Source organism: Pteropus medius, unplaced genomic scaffold (genome assembly GCF_902729225.1).
Source record: "Pteropus medius unplaced genomic scaffold, Ma_sr-lr_union100, whole genome shotgun sequence".
Taxonomy (NCBI): domain Eukaryota; kingdom Metazoa; phylum Chordata; class Mammalia; order Chiroptera; family Pteropodidae; genus Pteropus; species Pteropus medius.
The window spans coordinates 18906711-18915740 of record NW_024354500.1 but is presented as its reverse complement, the minus strand read 5'-3'; the positions used below and the strand labels follow the sequence as shown (position 1 = coordinate 18915740).

The following is a 9030-nucleotide window of genomic DNA, read 5'->3' as shown; positions in this document are numbered from 1 at the left end:
ATGTGATTTCAGAGAAGTTATTAATCTCTCTGAGGCTCAGTTTCCTTACCTGCAAAATGGCATTAATAATTCCTAATTATCAAGAGTTGTTGAATCACATAAGTTAATGTGCCTAACTGCCAGGCTGTGCTGGCTCACCCTGAGACACAGGTGGGCTGCTCACAACGGCACTGGATTCCCAGGTGGAGATTGTCTGGTGGGGACTGCTGGGCTGCCTACTGTGGTCCCAAGCTTTGAGTTATCAGGGGCCCTGACTCTGTGGGAGCCCACTGGTGAGAGGAGTGCCAGTAATTTTCTTGCATAAAGAATTTTAAGGATGCGGTTCCAATGTAGTGGTTAGCACGTCTGCTTTACATGCAGAAGGTCCTGGGTTCATGCCCCAGTGGAGCTACAGTCCATGGTCTATGGCCATGCCACCTTGAACAAGCCCAATGTCTGATCTCGGAAACTAAGCGGGGTTGGGCCTGGTTAGTACTTGGATGGGAGACCACCCAGGAAAACCAGGTGCTGTAGGCATAAATAACAATAAATAATAAAAATAAATAAATAAATAAATAAATAGAATTTTAAATAAGGCCTGCTGCTCAGGAGTCTTCTTGAGCTTCCCTGAAGACCTGCTTCTTCCTGTTCTCAGCCAGGACAATCTGGGGACCCCCAGAGCTCCTAGAGGAACCTGGTTCTGAGGTTTGGGTAGTGTTTTACCTCAGGTGTGATGATGGAGGTGAGCCTAGAGTTGGGCTCCAAGTGCCTGTATCTCACCTTCCTCATCTTGGTCATAGAAAGGCTCCTTGCAGACAAATATTCAATGTTGTAACTTATTTAAAAGAAGAATGATATTGGAGCTCTTTTTATTTCCCCTTGAGAACACATCTGGTCTCCCATTTTTAGAGCAAAACTCCTTACATTCAGAAAGCTCTGGATAAATAAAAAGGAGAGCCTTAGAGTCATCAGGAAAGTCATCTTTTAGATTTGTTAACTCCTTGAGGTGTTGTTCACTCACTTGGCCTCTTTCCCACACTTTTTAAACTAGCATGTTATGGTCTAAATTGAGAGCTTGCCAAGGTTTTGGGAATGGCTGAAACACCAATCTCTTTCTTAATTGAATCTATTCTCCAGAGGCCGTTTAAGCACCAGAACAGAGCTCTTTGTCTTTGTCCTAACTAGATATTAACATAAAACACAATAACAAATTGGTCCCTTGAAGTCTTTCTCCTTAACCAATTATTTGGCAATTTCCTGGCTTCATTGAAAGCAGTTTAGGGAGTAAGGCACAAATCTTTGGAAGCATATTTAAGAAGCCAATGTTTTTGCATTTCAGTGAAAAGTCATCCAGGCAGTTGGGACATCTTCCAGCTTTTCTTGATGGTCAGTAGAGGCATGGAACTCTCCTTTCCAGCTTTCCTCAACTCTATTTTAGAATTCTCTATTGTTCCTTTATCCTTTCAAATGGTGGCATACCTAAATACATACATAAACAAAGTTTTTGTTTTTGCAGTGATTATATGGGGATCCAGTGTGATTGACGGAGCAGGTTGAAATAATTCTATCAAAGTCCGAGGAAAGAATTAAGGCAGAGGGTCTGGGCTGTAAATGAAACATTGTATGGAAGCTTAGTTAGCCCCTGCTTCATCCTATCATCTTCCTCTAGTTCATAAAGATAATTGTCAACTTATTCTCAATGATCAGAATAATGGCTAGTGCCTAGTAAGCAATAATATTTGTTTAGTGTGAAGGGAGCAGAGTTTACCACTAAAATATGCCTCTTTGGGATACAGATTACTTTAAGCTGGCTATTTTTAAGAAACGAAAGTCAGGAAAAACCTTGACCTTCCTACTAACTGCCTAAAAAAATTTAAATAGAGGACCTGCTCCAGAAAGGGAGCTATTGTCATCGATTAACTACAGTTTAATAGGAACTAGTAAGTGACAGACAAGGAGGCCCTAACAAAGTCCTCTCTGTCCCATTGTTAAGATGGCCCAGCAAACATTTGTTTACCAAACATTTGCTTTTCTATCTCCATGTGAATTGCCTTCTTGCCCTTCAAAGTCCCAAACCACAACTTCCCCGCTCTTCTTCTTAGCTCAAGATAATGTGTAAACCTCACTGCTGATTTCTCCTGGAGTCTCATAATCTTATGGAAGCCTCATATGTACACACATAAGTAAATTTAGTTATTTTCTCCTAATAATTTGTCTCTTGTCAATTTGATTATTAGACCAGCCAGCAAAACTAAGAGAGAAAAGAAGGAAAAATTTCCTCTGCCCCACAAATGAATGAGTAAATTATTACCATAGTTTATCTATTTCCGTGTTGAAATTTAAAATTTTTTAAATTTTAAACTATTATGCAAAAACTGTTTCCAATTATTTTGCATACCTTCTTTTGAACACCTGTTTAGCTATACATATGAAAACTTGAAATTAGAATGTCTAAAGCAATGTTTTTAATTGTAATCAATATTATTTTAAATATTTTTATTTTAATATTTTAACCTGAATTAATGCTGCCAAAATGTCCCTCCAAGTAGCAATACTGATTTATATTCTTACCAAGAATATCCACATGACCTCAAAATTCATATTTCATATCTTCAGTTTGGGCCAGAGTGGGAGAAATGGCATCTCTCTGTAGTTTTGCTTTGCAATGCCAGCAGTCACTAGTACAGTTGCCTATTTTTCTGAAAGGTTATTTGTCTTTTTCTTACATTTATATATTCTCCACTGTCTATTCTAATATACATATATATATTCTTCCACTGTCTATTAATCCTTTGTTCACTATATATATATTTTTTCACTATATATATATATTTTTCACTATATATATTTTTTCACTATATATATATTTTTTGTTCACTATATATATTTTTCACTATATATTTATATATATTTATATATTTTTTCACTATATATATTTTTTTGTTCACTATACATATTTTTCACTATATATATACATATATATATATATTTTTTTTTTTTTTTTAATGCCTGCAGCACTTGGTATTCCTAGATGGTCTCCCATCCAAGTACTAACCAGGCCCAACCCTGCTTAGCTTCTGAGATCAGACAAGGTCAGGTATGCTCAGGGTAGCATGGCCATAGACTCACTGTATATATTTTATCTCCCTTTTAACTGTATTTATGGTATCGTTGTCCTATGCACATCCTAGCCCATGCCCTCCATCCTCTGCATAGAAATGGAATGACACTTGAAACCTCTCTTGTTTACTCCCACCCTGTAACATCAAATACAATTGATTCAAGTCTTTCTCTTTTAGAGCAAATAAAGCATGGTGGTTAGAAGCATAGACTCTGGAGGCAGATTGCTAATCTTCAAAGGTTTAGACACTTAACTATGTAACCTTGGGCCAGTTGCTTAATTAACCTCTCTAGACCTCACTTACCTTCTTTGTAAAACAGGAATGACAACAGTACACCCACTTCATAGAGTTGTGGTGAGGATTAGATGAGTTTAAGAGCTTAAAACAGTGTCTGGCACATAGTAGGTGCTATCTTAAGAGTTAACTCTTCCTGTCCTTTTCATATGCTCCTTCTTTTCCTTTTTTCTTATTGGAGGATTCTGTCTCACTTTTTTCCTTACTCTTTCTACACTATGCCTTTGACTGAATATTGTCCCACTCTAGCAGTGGCCAACATTTTATGTCATAATTTTAAGTGACAAAATAAACTAAATATATCAAAATTTAAATGGTTTGCATTTTAAAGGTGTTTGATCATTTTGAGACATCTCAGTAGAAACCTGTGTTTCTGTTTCTTGATTTAAAATATCCCAAATCAATTGGCAATAGAGTAGAAATCAGGCTACCTGGATTAATTTTCTCTATATTACTATCTTCTATTTCCACTATTTCTTCACTTCTTTGGAGGTCAGTTTCCTTATCTGTAAAATATCCTTGGGGAGGAACTTAATAAGAAATATGCAAGATCTAGATGAATCCACCTGATAGGATGCTTTCTGCAGATCCACAACTCAAACTGAGTCGGCCAGTGAGGAATTTATCCCACAAAGCATATACTTCCTTGGAGGGCACACTCAGGACTGAGCATTTCAGTAATGCCACCAGGACCCAGGTATCTCCACCCTTTTACTGAAGCTGACCTGAGTACAAGACTACTTTGGGTTGGGTCACCACCAAGGCCAAGTTTGGCAGGCAGAAATGAGAAGGTAAGAGCTGATTTCCAGCTGCCAATGCAAAAATGAAAGTGCCCTGTTGCTAGAGCATGTTGCTAAGGAATGAAGATGCCAGTGTTGGTAGGCAAGTTGGTCGTTTTCACTACAGCTGTGTGGTTTCTCACCATAGTCCAGGAGGAGTGCCTGGCCATGATGGAAGCTAGTGCCCCAAGAGTCTTTGGAGAGTTTTGGGGTTGGCAAAGGGTTGCCTCATCCAAACCCAAACTCTCAAATAGTCCTCACAAACTCTTAGTATTTATAGTCTAAATGTCCCCTTGCCATAGTTACTCTTCCACGTGTTTGTTCTTATCCATAAGCCCCCAGCAGGGCCACTCAGCAGCTGGGCTGCTGACTGCTTATTAAAAACATGTAGTCTATGGCCATGCCACCTGAACGCACCCAATCTCATCTGATCTTGGAAGCTAAGCAGGGTTAGGCCTGGTTAGTACTTGGAGACCACCTAGGAATACCAGGTGCTGTAGGTGCTAAAAAAATAAGAAAACAATAAAATAAAATTTAAAATCATTCGTGTGTAGATTTTTATTAAAAACAAAACAGATGCAGAATGGTATAGAATGACATTCTGACATGACTTACTTAAAGAAACTTTTTTTCTTTGTCATAAACAAGTGGATTAAAATAACTTTGCTTAAATCATAAATAAGTAGATTTCAGATCATATTAAACCAAAATACTACGATCCACCCTGTGATTTCAAATCACTCACATACTTATTAATCCTAAGGATGTAATGCCTGGGTCAAATCTAAGTTCAGCAAAAATATCGGTCCACCCTGTGATTCTATTATCAGTTACAATCTAATCACAAACACTCATATTTTATGGGAATTTTTCTTTTGACACACACTTTTTTACACTATAGTTTAATAATCAGTTTAGACAACCAAATCCCTAATATTATTGATAGAGGTATAGGAAAAAACTCTTTAACATGATGCCATCATCCATTCACCAAAAGATCAAAAATAAATTTCTTAAACCACTCAGTTAAGCTTCCTTGACAACTGGGTTTTCACGTAAAAGCCATTTTTGTAAAGTGAGTACAAACTTGCATAGCACTGTCAGGCATGTGTTTTATTACCAAACTCAAGGGGTTCATGTTGCCTGCATGTGTCAAAGCCAAAAGAGATACAGATAGGAGTTTGCAGCAATGAAAGCAGAGGTTTATTTAAGGAAATGGCACCAAGCCCAAAGACACAGGTGAGCTAGTGCTCGAAGACCTGTCTCCCCAATGGCCTCTAGGGAATAGGTTATACAAGGGAGAACTCATTAGTAAGTAAGGGAGTTGGGGTCGTGGGCTCTATGGATTGATCAGGGTAGGATAGGAGGCAGTTCATCATTGCATCAGGTCCTGATGTCAGTCATGGCATCCTTCTGTCTGGTTTCAAGGGGATGCCAGTAGGGTCCAGTCGTTTTGCCCTTATGGGTGTGGAGCTGCAAGATGTTATCTTTAGTTTGACTCTGTTTCTGTGGTCCACAGACTTGAGGCTTTGTTCCTAAGACTGTTTGATGCTGATCTAAGGGCTTAATGATTAAGGGTGTGGTTCCTGCAGTATTCAGAAGGATAAGGAAAGAAAAGAAACAAGTGAGCCCAAGGCCAGTTTGAATTGAAGAGAAAGAGAGGTAATTTTAAAGAAATGAAGATCTTCACAGTTACAGTTTGATTGCCATAACTTTAGAATTCAAAGCTGTCATAACTTTGGGGAAAGCATGTTTTTGTTCTTTTTTCAATTCCTGCAGTTATTTTGACTTTATTAGTCTCATTTTCCAGATGTGCTTCTACTTGTCTTAAGTTTTCTAATGTATGACTTAATATTTATTAGAATAATTTTAGCATTTTCAGTGTGGAATATTTCTCCAGTTATTTTAATAGCTCCTTTATCTTCTATTAACCTTGAATATTATCTTTTTCCTTCTATTGTCCCTAAGGAGAAGCTGAGTTTGCCATCCCAAAATGTGCCTCTTTAGGGAAATTATTTTAGGCTGGTTACTTTTAAGAAAAAACAAGGGAGAAGCTCTGAAAACTAATAAGTTATCCTTTGTAAAAGGACATTTTTATTTGTAAGGGAAATTTCCATTTGTAAGGGTGATTCCCTCACAGTAGGAGGCCTGGACTTAAATCTGCATAACAATCTTACTTTTGTTTACTGTGCTTTTCTTGGTAACTTTCCATAACTGACTCTCTACCTTGTTGAAAGAAGTACTTAAGGTAATGGCTTCTGCCATTTTACTGAGTTACTCAGTTTTTCTGGGTCTCTCCCATGTTTATATTATTAAACTTTTAATTCGTTTTTCTCCTGATATTTTGTCTCGTTTCAATTTTATTACTAGAACGGACAGAAGAACCTAGAATAGTAGAGAGAAATTTTTACTCCTCGACAGTTGGTTTAGTCAGCAGGATAAAATTTACTGGCTGGATCCCTGTGCCCCCTGCCCCGCTCCAGAATGCTGCAGCTGACAGATCCTGTGACATCTGAGGAACAGCAGACAAGAAGTAAGCATCTTACCGAGTCAGCCTCCCAGATCTTTCTGCAGCTTTGGAGAGAAGTTAGAAGTCTTTCTCCTTCTAAATTCGGTTTAGCAGAAGAAAATATCTGTGGAACTAGTTCCCGGGGTTTAGCAGCTATTCGTTATTTGGGATGAGTACTCAAGGATTTTCTTAATTCTTTTCCTCTCACAGATGGTAAAAACAGGCCCCTCATCATTCTTTTCTGCCAGTCGGAAGATGTAGATGCATCTGGAGCACAGCCAAATGGGTTGTGTATCCGAACATAGTGGATCTAAGAAAAAAATGAGTTATCTTTTGGCTTGGGAAGTCATCATATTCTGTTCAAAAAGGGGGAAAACAAGGGATTCCCTGTGTTTTGGAACAGCTGTTTCTAACTCTGGGAATGAACTGTTTGCCTTGGTTAAACCATGAAAAAGCTTATTGGTTTGACTCACTATTAAGATCCCTGTACATGGCAACTTTGCTATAGATCCTTTCTCCTCCCAGAGATGGTCATTGTTTCTCTTTGTCATCTATCTGATATATCGTTTGTCTTATGTGTTTTGAGAGCTTGGTTTCGAGCTATGAGAATACCCTCTTTGGTCTCTGCCATCCAGAAGGTGCAGGTAGCACTGTGTGTTTGGCAGCCAGCCAAACAGACTGCGGATTCTGGGCAGCAGTATTCAGTAGAACATGTGCACAGGAATTTAAACTGGGCTTGCAGATAGGTCAGTTGTTGTCAGTAGGCTGAAGCACAGGATTTTACCTGGAGCTTGCAACTGGTATCTCTCTGTCTTTATGTCCCACTGTGCCAGCTCTCAGAAGAATTTGTCATGAAGGGTCCCATTCCATAACGGGCCAATTGTCATCTCAACCTCATTGCTTTACTGCCTGTAGCAACGAAGGGCTTTTACTGTCTGAGACTACTCTGGAAGTGAAATTTTTAGATCTTGTGAGGCTGCATCTTTTCCTCTCTAGCAGAAGCCTCTAGCTTCCTTGGTTAAGCCATAAAAGCCTTATTAAAGTTACTATGGAGATTAATGGGTCATCAATGGCCAGACTATGGATCCTCTGAATTTATAAACTTCTAAATTGGAAATTTTTAGAGAGCTCTCATTTTAAACAGCTGTATCATTGGTACCTATAGAAAGACCAAATTAAAAAGTGGATGCAAAGAAATATAATGGCTAGCCTTTGAGTACTCATTCTAGTAATCCTTTGTCTAAATTGCCTTTCCACTCTGAAGAGACTATTAAAATAAAACTACCTGAGGCTACACGTGATCCTCCTCAGCTATCTTTCACTCCTAGGTCAAGGCCAAAGGGCCTAAGCAAAAGAATTTCTTAAACCAAGGGAGAATCTTCAAAAGTTATTGAAAATGAATTACTTCCTGAGATTAATGGATAGATGAAAAGGCAGAATAAGATGGAAGGCCACCAGTCTCACTAAACTTGTGAAAATAGCTGATATATCAGAGCTTGACAGAAATTTTTTTCAAGCCTCCTCCCCTAAGCTAAAATGAAACGAAAAGATTTTATTAAAGAAAGATAATGTAGTTATATAAATGGATCATCCTATGATGTCATTTAGACAACTCAAGTCTTTGAGGAATTGAAAACTGCTGTCCTTTACAAATCTAGTCCTTACAGGATCCAGGGGTGTGGCACTTTATGTAAACAATTCAAAGCCCACCAATCCTTTTTACTACCCCCAAACTTCTAAAATTACTTACTCTGAAACACAGGTTTCTGGTAAGTTTTCAGATCTTACCATTGAACTAGGTAAAAATTTTAAGATCTCTAATGGAAGAACTGATGGCTTCATAAAACTGTCAACAAGATCAAATTAAATTATATGGTTCTGAATGAACTGATGAGGATGACTAATTTTTATGACTTGTTTGGAACATTGCTAATTTTTAACGTTTGTCTTCTAAATTTAAGAAAATTTTTTTCTATTAAGCTACCTATAACTTAGAGCAGTTTGGTAAATTATATCTTTGGAATGTTAAAAATTCAGCTCAGTAACTACGAAGCTTGAATTGGCTTTATTCAGTGATTCGTGTATCAGGCAACATCCCAACTAGCAATTTAGAAGGGCCCTCTAGTTTGTAGGGGTTGTACAAAATGGAAAGTTTTTATAGGCAGAAAGAAGGTGTGACTAAGTAGTTAAGAGCTGGATTATTTCAATCTAAAACATCTTCTCTTAGGGGAATGCAGGGGGTCCTATCAAGCAGATTACCTCACTAGTCTGGATTAGGAAATTACAAACTAATTGAGAGGCAGAAACTGCAATTAAATATTAAATCTGTGTTTGGTATCATGGGCTT

General features: G+C 38.0%; 3 pseudogenes; 2 read left to right on the top strand and 1 right to left on the bottom strand.

Annotated features, from left to right (window-relative positions):
• The first annotated feature begins 400 nt into the window (after window positions 1-400).
• LOC120595184 (uncharacterized) lies at window positions 401-516 on the top strand (annotated as a pseudogene).
• Window positions 517-2985: 2469 nt separating this feature from the next.
• Window positions 2986-3104, bottom strand: LOC120595110 (uncharacterized; annotated as a pseudogene).
• Window positions 3105-4564: 1460 nt separating this feature from the next.
• On the top strand, window positions 4565-4677 carry LOC120595205 (uncharacterized; annotated as a pseudogene).
• The last annotated feature ends 4353 nt before the right edge of the window (window positions 4678-9030 follow it).